The following is a 13642-nucleotide window of genomic DNA, read 5'->3' on the forward strand; positions in this document are numbered from 1 at the left end:
ATGAGTCACAATTTAACAGTCTTATTTTGGTGATAGTTGCTCAAAGGGAAACCTCTTTGCTTATAATTATGGTGTGGTTCCCAAAACTTTCTCTATCCCTATTCCTTTTTTGATAGGAGACCCAAACTGAACCCAGTATTCTAGGTGAAATAATGTTCTCCTGTCATCCAGTGATCTTTTCCCTTCATGATAGAACCTAGAGCATGTCTGGTTATTTTGGTTACTAATGAGCAATGAGCTCCCTTCCCCAAGCTAACCACAGAAAAGCTTGGAGCTCTTTCCTTGCATCTTATTACTATTTGATAACATATCAGATCCATCATAACTGAACAATCCTTTTCTATTTGCATTCTAGTAGGTTACACTGGTCAGAATTTCACTGATCATTGTTAGTCAATTCTGTGGGTTCTTTTAGGAGTTCCTTACTTCCTAGCTTGATGAAGCTTAATGACGGCTAAAAGATTCAGCCATCTCATAATTAACATCCCTTTCTAGGTCAATAGTAAAAAAAATACATGTCCCAAGACAAAACCTATGTGTAGGGCACTCACTATTAACCTCTTTAAGGACTGGAAATTAGCCATTAATTCTGTTTTTGCTTCCTATACTTAAGTTATAATTCACAGCTACATTCAGTTCAAGCCCTTTTACCATGTTCAGACTATGTCCTGAAACAATTTGAACACATTATCATTGCAGTGAGGCAACATCTTCATTTTACAGATTACCCTGGCTTATTATGGTAGAGAAGCACTCTTTAAAACAGAAAGCAAAACCACCAAAGTGGTTCTAACCTTTACTGATGAAAACTTCCATCATTGTGTCATGCCAAGTAGCCCTGTGTTCTAACCTAGGTAGGGATGGCTCAGCTTCTCAATCTGAAGTTGCATGTACTGATGCAACTATGCAGCTGTTTTGGTGGATGTCTTAGACAAGATCCTAAAAGCTGAAGTTGTCTGCTCTGTATGAAAGTTTTCCCCTAGCTTATACTTAGACTACTATTACCACATAACTTTCTCTTTACAATTTTGTGTAAAATAAAATGCTTCTTAGATTTTCAACTAAGTATTACTATTTAATATTTATGTTTAAAAAGCTCTTTGTAAAAATAATTAATTCTTTGCTTAGTTTAGTTCGTTCGCTCCTTAGAAGCTAATACTCCCCATTGGAGGAAGTACATGCTATGATATGGAAAAAATTAGTAATAAAGAACATGAAAAGTCTACTAACAGATGAGTTAAACCAAGTGCTGGCATTATGCCTGCTTAGAAGGGTAAGGATAGGTCAGTTATTTTGGTGCACGATTTACCTCAGAACTTGGCAAGTTATCGAGTGTTGTCTTTATCGTCGTTGGAAACACTGTTACTCAGCATAGCATTAGTATCAATTACATTATATTGCTCAAACTCAGGACTGCCTTGTGGATGTAATCTGGGATCATGCGGTCATCTTCACTATTTAGGTATGCCCAGGCAGGGCAAACTCAGAATGTGGGGTTACCAGGGGGTATTTTCATTCTGCTTCTATTGGAGTCTCATTTCATATCCTAGACAGTTGTCAAGAATTACATGAGAAATAGTTTAATTCTTGTACCCACAATTCTTTGGTCATTGTAATCTATGTTTATGCTTCATGAAAAACTCATGTCCCCAAACACATTAACCCCACCACTTCTCTGATGCGATATTTGTAGGCAAAAGATTAGCTAGTCATCTAAGGAAGATGAGTCACTGAGCCAATTAATATAATTACATAGCCACTTGTTTGTTCTTGGGTAGACTGAAGCAAAAATGTTTTAACCATATATAGTTGACCATGACTTTAAAGATAAATAGCGCATAATTGATAACTGCTCTAAACTTTTGATAACCGAACTATTAGTTTAAATCTCTTAATGAGACTTCTTCTGTTAGTTGTGATTTTGGTGTCTTTCTTGGTCCACATGAATTATGCTATGTTCCCTGAAACACTAGACTAATTTGCATAGACTGCAGTGATATGTTATTTATTGTTTGAGCAGAGCTAATCTACTGCAGGCTCCTCTGCTGTTAAATTCAGCCAACAAGCAACTTATGAGTCATGATTTTGGCAGATACTTCTGCTTTTTATACAAATAGGAATGTTATTGACTAGCTCCCACATTATTTGTATGAACAAACACCAATGTCTGTATCCTAATAATTTTTGTAACATTTGTATGAAGTCCATATTTTAGCAAACAATATTTAAGTAAACTCTGTAATAAGCTTTTGTTTTAAAGGATTGGCAAAAACACTTTTTGAAGTGCGGTCATTCTGGAGTATAACAATACAGAGTAAACTTGGAAACATGTGGTGCTGTATCTATGCTTGATTAGTAATTAAGCTTTCAAGTGTTCATGAAACTAATTTCCATACAGAACAGTAGTTAAGTACAAATTACTAGATAAACTCACTATTTGGAGCCAAAACTGTATCTACATATGATTATTAATGGTACTCTCTATAGCATTTATGAAAGTGATTTCCATTTTATAGCAGTAGTTTAGAATAAAGTACACTGTAAACTCATTTATATTTGTAAATAAAAGTATATCTACACATGAATATTAATTATGCTCTCTATAGAGGTTGTGAAAGTAATTTCCCTTTATGGCAGTAGTTTAGGGAAAATTAACATTTTAATCATTTGCATGTCAGTTATTACTTCATCTCGTGCTACAGTATCTTGTGCTGCTGCCCAAATAATGGGCAAAAGTGAAATTGTGAAGTATTAGATGTGCTTAAATTAACTGTGTGTTTTGAAAAGCACAAGTAAACAGTTCAGTTTTGTTTAATTTCTAGTTTTTCATTCCTATAAAGGTCATGTTTCATATGAACTACATAGGAATTGCCCTATCAGATGATAGAACCATATAGTGCAGTGTCCAGTGTCTTATAGTGGTCAGTGCCAGATGACTAAAAGAAAGATGCAAGACCAGTTATGAAGTATCTGCTACCAAAGCAAATTTCTTCCTAACATTTTTTTCCATTCAATTGGAGATATACCTATCACTTAGAACTGGAAGGGACCTTGAAAGGTCATTGAGTCCAGCCCCCTGCTTTCACTAGCAGGACCAAGTGCTGATTTTTGCCCCAGATCCCTAAGTGGCCCTCTTAAGGATTGAGCTCATACTCCTACATTTAGCAGACCAATGCTCAAACCACTGAGCTATCCTTCCCCTATTATCATTAATGGATTGCTTTATGAAGGGAAATAAACTCTACAGACATTTTATACCTAATGTAACAGTATGTTGTCATGATCCAATTTAAATCTTACTATACTCTTGGCCCCAGTGATACCTCGCAGCAATGTGCTCCACAGATGAACTACTCAAATTTTGTGTGCATGTATTTTGGCAGGGGTGGGGATATTTCAGTTGTAATCTTGCTGCCTTTTGAATTCTATTCCACATCCTCCTGAGTGGATATATAGAGAAGATAAGTTGGCTACTCCTATCACTCATCACAAACTGTCCCTAAACTGCTAGATGGAGAGATGACAAGTAAGAATCTGAGTCAGACTATTAAAAATCCTTCATTTGACAAAAAATTTCACTTAAGTTTGGACACAACCTCTCCATCACTTTCTCTCATTAAAATGAGTATAAAACAACTTCACAATAACTGTTTTTACAAAGCTTTCAAGATGAAACATACTAAGTGTTAAGTAACTGTGTATAATCATCCTGACTAAAATGTACTAGCACCAATGAATTTCTTCCAGTGTATTTAACTTATATTTCTGGATACTGTAAGTTTCTTCTCTAAAGGATTAATATCCTTATCAGAGCCCTGAGACAATCTATATTTCCCCTCCCATTCCATCCTTGTATCATTGTGTCTTGTAAAGTATTCTTCCAGCCTCAGACTATCTATGGTAACTTGCTTCATAGACTGTCAGCAGTGCTGATTAATTAGCTAGCATTTAAAGAGGTTACTGCTGAGTAGAGCACTTTCTGTTCCTTGCCTTTCTGCTAGCCGGGGAGTGTATGCACTACTTCCCCTACCAGCCTTAAGCAAGAGATCAGGACTTATGTAATCTTGTTATTTATGACACTGCAAAATTCTACCATTAGTTACCTTAATGGCTGCATGATTTATGTAATTATAATGACCTTTGCCATCATTTTAATATACTATATTTTGTAATTAAATGTTAGAAGGATAGTGGATTTAACAAAGGAGCCAGTAGGATATTGCATTCCCATAATCCCATTAATGTTAATACATGGGATTAAATACTTTTATCTTGTTTGGAAATTAATGAGGAGTTCACTTAAAATGATGCAGAGCAGGCAGGATGTGCGCTAATCTGGTTTTAGTGGCATGAGTAGGAGAATACTGGAGCTACTATTTTGGATGTTAAATAGCCTTCCAGCTGAAAAGGGAATAAATGAGCTTGATTACTAAAATCTAGTCACAGTTAGATAGAAACTGAGTCTAATTCTTACATTAAGTGAATTAACATTTGCATGGAATGCATTCTCCCTTCATTTTCCACAGCATATACAGTTTTTATTCATACAGTGACTTAAATAACACCATGTAAATAATCATGTTCCAAGAAAACCTAATGCCAACAGCTGAGGGACAGCACTTAAATAACTCATATTTGACTGCAGAATAGAGTTAGGTGAAATTTTTTGATAGTTTATGTCATAGGTTTTCTCCCCGACTTGGAGCTGTTGGGTTCCAAGATGGGGACCTGCATGGACTCCTCTAAACTAAAATCCTAGTTTAGATCTGGTTCTTGCTGCCACCAGCTAGGTTTTTAAGTGTCTAGCACACTCCCTATTTCCCCAAACTTTCCCTGGGGAACACAGATTCAATCTCCCTGAATCTTTACACACAGGGAAGCAGCCCACTTCCCCCCTCCCTCTCTCCTAGCCACTCTGGAGAGATACACACCGATTCAACTCTGTGAATCACCCTCAGGAGGAACTCACTCTTCCCCTCTCCCCTTCCCTTGAATCTCCACAAGAGAAGGAATTAATCAAGTCCAAAGAAAAGAAAAGAATGTATTAAAAGAACAAAAAGAAAGTACACTATCTCTGTAATACCAGGATGGAACAATATACAGAGTCTAAATTATAAACCTGGAGAGAACTCCCCCTCCCCTTTTCTTTCTCAGTAAAAGCAAAGTACAGCAATAGAAATAAATAATTTCTCCAGCAAACACACAATTGCAAATGTAGAAATCAAATTATAAGACTAATCCGCCTTTCTAATTAATACTCACTATTGGATAGTAGGAACTACTCCAGGAGAACTTGGAGACATGTCTGGCCTCTCTTAGATCCAAAGAGAGAACACAGAGCAAACAAGGAACACAGACAAAGGCTTCCCTCCACAGAGATTTGAAATTATTCTGTCCCTTGATTGGTCCTCTGGTCAGGTGTTTCTCAGGTTACTGAGCTTGTTAACCCTTTCCAGGTAAAAGAGACCTTAACCCTGATCTGTTTATTTATGACACGCCCCCCAAATCGCAGACAGTGGGGGAACCACACTGGCGGTGATTTCCTTCTAGAACTTTAAAATAAACAGATTAACAAAACACATGCACTATTACATATACTACTAAGTATGTAAACAACAAGATATTTGACATTTAAGAACACTTTTTAACCATTTGACCGGACATACTTGGCAACGTCCTTGCTCATCCCCTCCCAGTGGAAGGACTTCCCCAACCTGTTCTTGGTTCTGTTCACCCCAGAATGACCACTGGGATGTCATGGCCCAAGCTTAAGAGCTTGTCCCGGTACTTAGTTGGAACTACCAACTGTTTTTGAGGATGCTGGCCTTTCTGGTGTCCACCAGAAAGAATCTTCTTATATAAAAGTCCTTGTTCTACAACAAACTGGGATCGATTAGAAGAGTTGAGAGGCGGTGGGTTACTCTGTGCCGCCGCCCAAGCTTTCTTAAGGCTGTCATCTGCTTCCTGCTCAGTCTGGAACTGTTCCCTTGAGGCTGGAGACACCAGTTCCTCCATAGACTGTGGACTTGGGCTGGGTCCCTCTGGAAGCGATGTAGGTGATGAGGTTGTTTCCGTTGACTGTGAACCGCTCTCCGCTGGTGCACAAGGTGATATTTCAGGCTCTGGCTGAGCCTCTTGGGTAGGGTTGTCTGCTGCTTCTGCCAGTTCAGGCCTGCTGGTGCCCTCTGGCGATGAGGTTGGTGACGGGTTTGCAAGCGCTGGTGTCAGTGCTGGCAAAGGTTCTGCCGCTGGTTGCTCTTCCAGTTCCGGTTCTGGGACTGGATGTACTATGGCTGCTGTAGTTGTTGGCATGAGATCCGGTTCCACCACCTTTGTCTGGGTCTCTGGTAACACAGACGGGGCCCTGGTGGACGACTCAGGAACAGGGATGGGAGTGGAAGCTTGTTTGGCCTGACTGCGGGTGACCACTCCCCCCCTCTTGGCCAGCGCCACATGGTTGGCCAAGTCTTCCCCCAGTAGCATGGGGATGGAATAATTGTCATAGACAGCAAAAGTTCACTTTCCTGACCAGTCCTTGTACTAGTCTTCAGGGATGCTGTACCCATGGCAGGTTTTTTCAAAATTTTCCAAGGAGGCCTCAGTGTTTTCTCCTGCCATGTAGGTGGGAAATTTCTTGGGATGGGGAACAGTGCCTGGAGAAGGATAGTTAGGGTTGGCTGGAACATTTGGGTTAGCTCTTGCTAATTCCAGGGTCTGCTGGTGGGCCTCCCTCTGGAGCTCCAACGCCCTCCTGTGGTCAGCCTCTCTGGCTTGTTGCTTCTTCATGTCTTTCTTGTGGTCAGCTGTTTGACTGGTACTTATGTCTTTGTGCTTTTTGGTGCTGGCCACACCCTTCTGCAGTTAGTGAACTGTATTTTTTGGTTTACAAATTCCTACCCTTTCTATTAACGACTGAATAAAAAGAAACAAAACTTTTCATTTGCAAATGTGTAGCTGCTGTTTGCTGATATACTGAGAAAACCAAAAAAAAACAACAACTGGTTTGTCCTGTTTTTAGCACTTGCTAAGTACCTCACAGTGGGGGTCCTTCTAACAAAGCCTGTTAGAAAAACCTTACACCTCTTCCCTAGCTGTTTTTCCAAGCAGCCAGAAAGAAAAAGAAAAAAAAGGAAAGAAGAAAAAAAAAGTCTTTTCCTAACAAAGCCTGTTAGAAAACCTTATTTCCTCCAGCTAAACCCAGCTGAAAATCTCCTTCTAACAATACCTTGTTAGAAACTGAATACTTCTAACCCCCTTTCTTCTCTCAGGTTGCTTTCCTGCTCTAGAAGAAGAGAATAGCTCTTTTCAGCTTAGCCCAGCTGAAAAAAACTCCTTCTAACAATACCTTGTTAGAAAACCTTGTCTGTTTGCCTTCGGGGTATCTCTCTCTCCTAACCTGCATTCCTGCTTTAGGAGAAGAGAATATCTCTCAATGGCTCTCTGGTTCTTAAAACATCCCACCGCTGCCACCATGTCATAGGTTTTCTCCCCGACTTGGAGCTGTTGGGTTCCAAGATGGGGACCTGCATGGACTCCTCTAAATAACTCATATTTGACTGCAGAATAGAGTTAGGTGAAATTTTTTGATAGTTTATTTGCTGAAAAACACAGCTGCAGGTCAACAAAACTATTGGTGAATTTGACACATTTTGCTGCATAGTTTCAGCCAAAAGAAGCGCTTTTCAGCCTAAATTTACAAGGGGACTTAGGTGACATTCAAAAAACTACATGAGAAGAAGCTGGTGTTGCTACTGCTGCCTGCTGTGCATGGGCCAAACCAATAACCTGCAATATAGGTAATCTGGGTTCAAGTCTCCACTCTGTGACGTGGACCCAAGCATGTGAATTCAGTTTTCCCAAGTTGCAGGTGAGTGTCCTACTCACAAGGCAATAGGGTATTCTAGGTCAGGTCTTTCTCGGAATCTTTCTTGTTGAAGCTGTTACACTTCTCATAAGTGCTTAACTATTCAGTTGGCTAGAGAGAGAGAGCATGAATGAGAATGACTCTATACTCAGATGGTGAGGGGATTTACTTAGGATGGAGAACACCTGGGTTCCTCTCCATGGCTCAATGAATTCTTTGTATAAAGGGGAACAACTTCAACAGGAGAGGCTGAGAAACTTGTTCCAGAATATGCTACAGTCCGGTGATTAGGGGACTTAGTCTGCAATGTGGAAAATCAAGGTTTAACTCCCTGCTCCACATAAGGCAGAGTAGGAACTTGATCTCAGGACTCCCTAAGAAGTGCTCTAACCATGGGCCTATAGGGTATAAAGGCATAACTACCACCCATTTTGTTAATGGTATTTCCAAATAGCCTCTGCTTTTAATAAAAATGCAGTTAAACTGTCCAAATCAAAAGTAAACCCTGTTTTCTGGGTCAAATGAAATGTTTCATTGGACCCAAAACACATGCATTCATTTATTGTTTTGCTGAGAAATCTGAAAACTTCTTATTTAGGGTTAATAAAGGAAATTTTTCTTCAGTGTTTTCCCCCCCAATTCAAGCAGTAAATCATAAAATTAATTGTTCACAGAGCTTTATCACAGAAATAATTCAGAAAAATAATTGGTCAATGCACTTGGTTATCTTACTGTTTGTGTGTATGATGTAATTTTTTTCTCTGCCAAAGGTCTGTTGCAATGGTAACCTAAAGTAACTACATCAAACTTTTGCATTGCCAAGTTTCAAGGGTTCACTAATGTGTTATAATAGGATGACTGTTGTTTAGGGTGACTATATGTTCTGTTTTGGCTAGAACAGTCTCCTTTTTAAGCAAACAGCACAAATGCCCATTTCAAACTGTGGGGTGCAGAGGGACGTTCGTGGGAGCGAGCGGCGATGTTTGGGGGGACAGCTCCACATCCTGGCAGTAAGGCAGCCCAAGGTTTGTGCCCTCCCCCACACCAGGAGACTGAACAGGTGCCTGGCTGATGTGTCCCTGCTATGCAACGGGGTGTCACATGCTCACTCTGCAACCCAATGAGAGAGCAGTGCTATTGGGTCCCTAATTCAAACTCTTTGGTTTCCATGGAGATGTTGGGGTCAGCCGGGCCATGGAGCTGTGCCCCAGGCCCTACCAGATAGCCTGGCTGGTAAGTGCCTAGCTGGGTCTCATAGCATCTGCATCTGCCAGGGCATAGGGCACAGCCCATCCTCCCTATCCCTCACTCCAGCCTCGTGTCTCCTTCCGCCAAAGTGGTTCCTGGAGCCCCCCACCCTGGCTTCATTCCTCCTGCCCCTGAGTTGTCCTCAGAGTCTCCGAGCCTGGCCTCATGCCCTCCTGCCCCAGAGTGGTTCCCAGAGCCCCTACTCTGGCCTGATGTCCTCCACACCCCTCATCCTTCGGGGCCCCTGAAGCCCTCACCAGTCACTCCAAGCCAGCCTCTTTCCCTACCCTGTCCGCTTCCAGTTGTCCACTTCTGCCACATCCTGTCTTTCCCCCACCTTCCTAGGGCTGCTATCTGGACTCTCCTTGGTCCCTCCTGCTACCAGGAGCCTCTTTCCTGCCCCGCTGCTATCCCACTTCCCAAAGGGATATCGCACCACTAGCTAGATCATAGTCCAATAGCTTTACCTCCTGGCTCTGAGCCCAAAAGTACACAAACTTGCACACTCACATCTTGCTTTGCTGCCCAGATCCCAGCCCATATCCATTCCTCTTCCCCACTGCCCCCATCTCTGATACTCGGCTCAGCTGGGACACAGAGGAACATTTTGGGGGGAGGGGCAAGCGGTGACGCCAGATGGCTCAGGCCAGCCCCACGTATCCTGTTTTCAGTTTAGGGAAATATATTGATCTTACTGTTGTTTCATAGCTAAGGTTACAAATATATTTGCATATAAGCCCTCTAAAAACACTCACAGACATACTGTCCTCAAATGGTTGGTAAGGTCTGTGACAGAAGCAGAAGCTTAGTAGAGAAACTGTGTCAATTGCACAACATAATCTTAAATTTAATTTACGTGTCTGTAATCCAAAAATAAAACTTTTTTACAGATACGAAATTCTGCAATTCTAATTACAGACAAGAAAGTGCAGAAAGAAGAGGAAAGAAGTCAGCTTACTGAGCCACTCTAGAAATCTAGTACCCAGGACAAAAATCTCTTTTAAACTGCAATTTCAAAAGAGTGTGTAATGTTGCTACAGCACATTGGCTCCAGTGATCTCACTATATAGCCTCAAGTGGCTGCTGGAGACCTTAGCTGATAAAAAAGCAAGTCTGCAAGCAACAGGGATAGAAAGATTAAAATGTAACCTGCTTTCAAGGGAACTTGTCAGTGGAAGGAGATATTACAACCTCCCATTCCCACATCTCTAGCCATTCTCTTCAAGTGTGTGTAAGCCTTGGTCTCACCTCCCGGTAAAATACTCAAAGGAAAATCCATGAGTTAAAACTCATGCATTAGGTACATCTCTGCAGATTATCCCATAGAAGAAAAGAGGACCCCAATTTTAAAGGAAGCAGCATATATAAAAGCTATTAATATTTAAGAAAGTTGAGAGTTTGTATTCAATTGGAACTCCAAGATACTGCCTGTTTTCCTTATGTGTTTCAAGTTAGTTTGACTTAAAAGTTGACACACCAGTACAGAAATTGTTTTCAGAAAATATATGCAAGAATAACTACTTTCTGAACTACTTAGACTGCACAATTAAAATCCATTAGTAAAAAAACTACTCAGGGCAACTATACTTCTATGTGTTAGGGCAAGTCTACACTACAAAATTAAGTTGACTTAAATTATGTTGATGTACAGCCACTGCAGTAATTAAATCACTTTGCATGTCCATGCTGTGCTCCTTGTGTTGGCAGTGCACGTTCTCACCAAGAGTGCTTACACCTATTTAACTGTCAGTGTAGGACAGGCCTGCACAACTCGTAAAGCGGCGAGGGCCACATTCCTCCAAAGAAAACAGCTGAGGGCTGAAACCTCCCGGCTCCGCAGAAACACCCCGCCCCGGGGCCGCCCAGCCCTGCGGAAACAAACCCTCCTTCCCCAGCGCTGCCCCACCAAAACTGCTGTGGGCCAAAAAGGAAGGTTGGGGGTGGGGAGGTGATACTTTATTTTAAATCAACCAGGGGCTCCCAGCTAAAGAGGTGGCTGGGAGCCCTCAGGGTCAAATTAAAGGGCCCGGGGCTCCGGTGGCTGGGGGAACCCGGCAGGGCTGGCTCTAGGTTTTTTGCTGCTCCAAGCAAAAAAAAATTGGCTGCCCCCCTTCCCAGCCCTGGGCTCCCCCCTGTACCCTCCTGCTGCCCCAGTCCTGGGCTCTCCCCCCACCCACACACACTCCCTGCCGCCCCAGTGCTGGGCTTCCCCCTTTCCTCCCAACCAGTGCCCTCCCTCCACCCTGCTGCTGCCCCAGCCCTGGGCTCCCCCCCTCCAGTGCCCCCCCACCTCCTGCTGCCCCAGCCCTGGATCACTGGTAACTCGCTCCCAGGGCGGGTCATTCAGCAGGAATTTTGAATGTGCACAAAACACAGACAGGATTGGTTCCCATATGGTTACAGAGCTGCAGTAAAGTGGAACAATTTTCAGCTTGTGTGATTGGAGGATATCTGGATGCATATTATAAGACTGTCCTCCATAAATGAGGAAAAGTTGAGGTGCCTTTATTATTCTTTTGTTCCACTCTTTCTTTCTATGAGGAATTTGCCAATGCAATACCACTGTCTTCCTTTCAAACAAACAAAAAGGCAATGGCTGTTGAAAATAGCAATTCCAGTCCTAATAAGCATTTCTTGCTCAATTTTATCCTACTTTTTCTACAGCAGGTTACAGTGGATCAGTATATTTGATCTGGGAGAAATGAAGAAAAAGCTGCCCAAATTGAGCTTGAGAACTCCTGAATTTTGAGGTGTTCAAATCCGGAAGGCAGGTGCTGGGGCGGGGAGAGGGCTGTAGGCTCCACGGGGGAGCATGGCAGCAACTGTCTGGAGCTGCACGGAGCCAGACACGCTGGTCTGAGTGGCACGGTAAGCGGGCTGGGGGTTGGAGAAGGGGTAGAGGGTTCCAGGGGGCAGTCAAGGGACAAGGAGGGGCAGTCAGGGGACAGGCAGCAGTTGGATAGGCATGGGAGTCCCAGGGGTTTATCAGGGGACAGGACGGGGGTGGGGTCCTGGGGGGAAGTTGGGGGGGTCTCAGGAGGGGGCAGTTGGGGACAAGGAGAAGGGAGGCTTAGATAGGGGCTGGGGTCCCAAGGGGCAGTTACGGGCAGGGGTCTCAGGAGGGGGTAATTGGGGTCAAGGAGCAGCAGCATTTAGCTAGGGGGTGAGGTCCTGGGGGGCAGTTGGGGCAGGGGTCGGAGAGGGGGCAATCAGCGGCAGCGGGCTGGGATTCAAAGGGCACTGGGCTGCCGGCAGCCGCGGGGAGCCCTGAGCCCTTTAAATCCCAGCTGTGGCTGGTAATCTCTGCGGGCAGCCCAGAGCCCTCTGATTCCCGGCTGTGGCTGGGATTTAAAGGGCTCTGGTCTCCCTGCCGCAGTGGGCAGCCCAGAGCCCTCTGACTCCCGGCTGCGGCTGGGATTCAAAGGGCTCTGGGCTGCCTGCAGAGCGTGGTGTGTGGGGGATTTAGAATCCCCCACGGGCCGCACAGTGAGGCTCCGCGGGCCGCATGTTGTGCAGGCCTGGTGTAGGACATTGTGGGACAGCTTCTGAAAGGCAGCAACAGTCAATGCAATCAATGCAGTGTCCACACTGACACTGACACTATTAGCCTTTTTTGCAACTGCATCACATTGTTGACTCATATTTAATTTGTGATTCACAATAACCACAAATCCTTTTCTGCAATACTAATGCAAAACCAGTTATTTCCCATTTCATAGTTGTGCATTTAATTTTTCCTTCCTTGGTGTAGTACTTTGCATTTGTCTTTATTGAATTTCATCTTGATTTCAGACCAATTCTCCAATTTGTCAAGATCGTTTTGAATTCTAATCCAGTTATCCAAAGTGTTAGCAACCCTCTCAGCTTGGTGTCATCTGCAAATTTTATAAGCACTGCTCTCCATCATCTGGTCTCAAGCACATTGCCAGTGGCAACCTACACAGTAGTTTCCACTCTTACATGCAATGGAGGCTGAACTGGTCTTCAGATCATGATTGACATTCCTTATTTGGTTGATGAAACTTGAGTTACTGCTGTCAATGCATATTCTTCGAAAATGGAATTAATTATACAGCGATTAAATAAATAGAAACTACTTTTTATGTTGTATCGCCAACATGCAAACCTCATAAAATATGTAGCATAAGTAACTCTTGGCAGCATCTAACACTCTTGGACAATAAAATAAAAAATTATCTACACTTACCAGAAATGGTAGAGGCAGGTCTAAGCAAACTATAACCTTACATGGAGATATATGGACCACTGTACAATTCAAGCAAATTAAACATGGTTCAAACTGGATTATGAGATCCATTTATTTTTAAGGAAAGTGGAATCTGTTTTTTTTCTTAATTTTGAAGGGTTTTTACTGCCCCTTGTTTACTAAAGTTAGGGGATGCTGAATTCATCTTTCTGTAAATATAGTACCAGCAGGGGCAATATTGCAAGATAAGGGAAATAATTTGCTCAAAGTTGAGCATACATGTTTCACAGGTGGTTTCATGTGTTCATGTATTTTACATGTGT

Source organism: Mauremys reevesii, linkage group 9, assembly GCF_016161935.1.
Source record: "Mauremys reevesii isolate NIE-2019 linkage group 9, ASM1616193v1, whole genome shotgun sequence".
NCBI lineage: Eukaryota > Metazoa > Chordata > Testudines > Geoemydidae > Mauremys > Mauremys reevesii.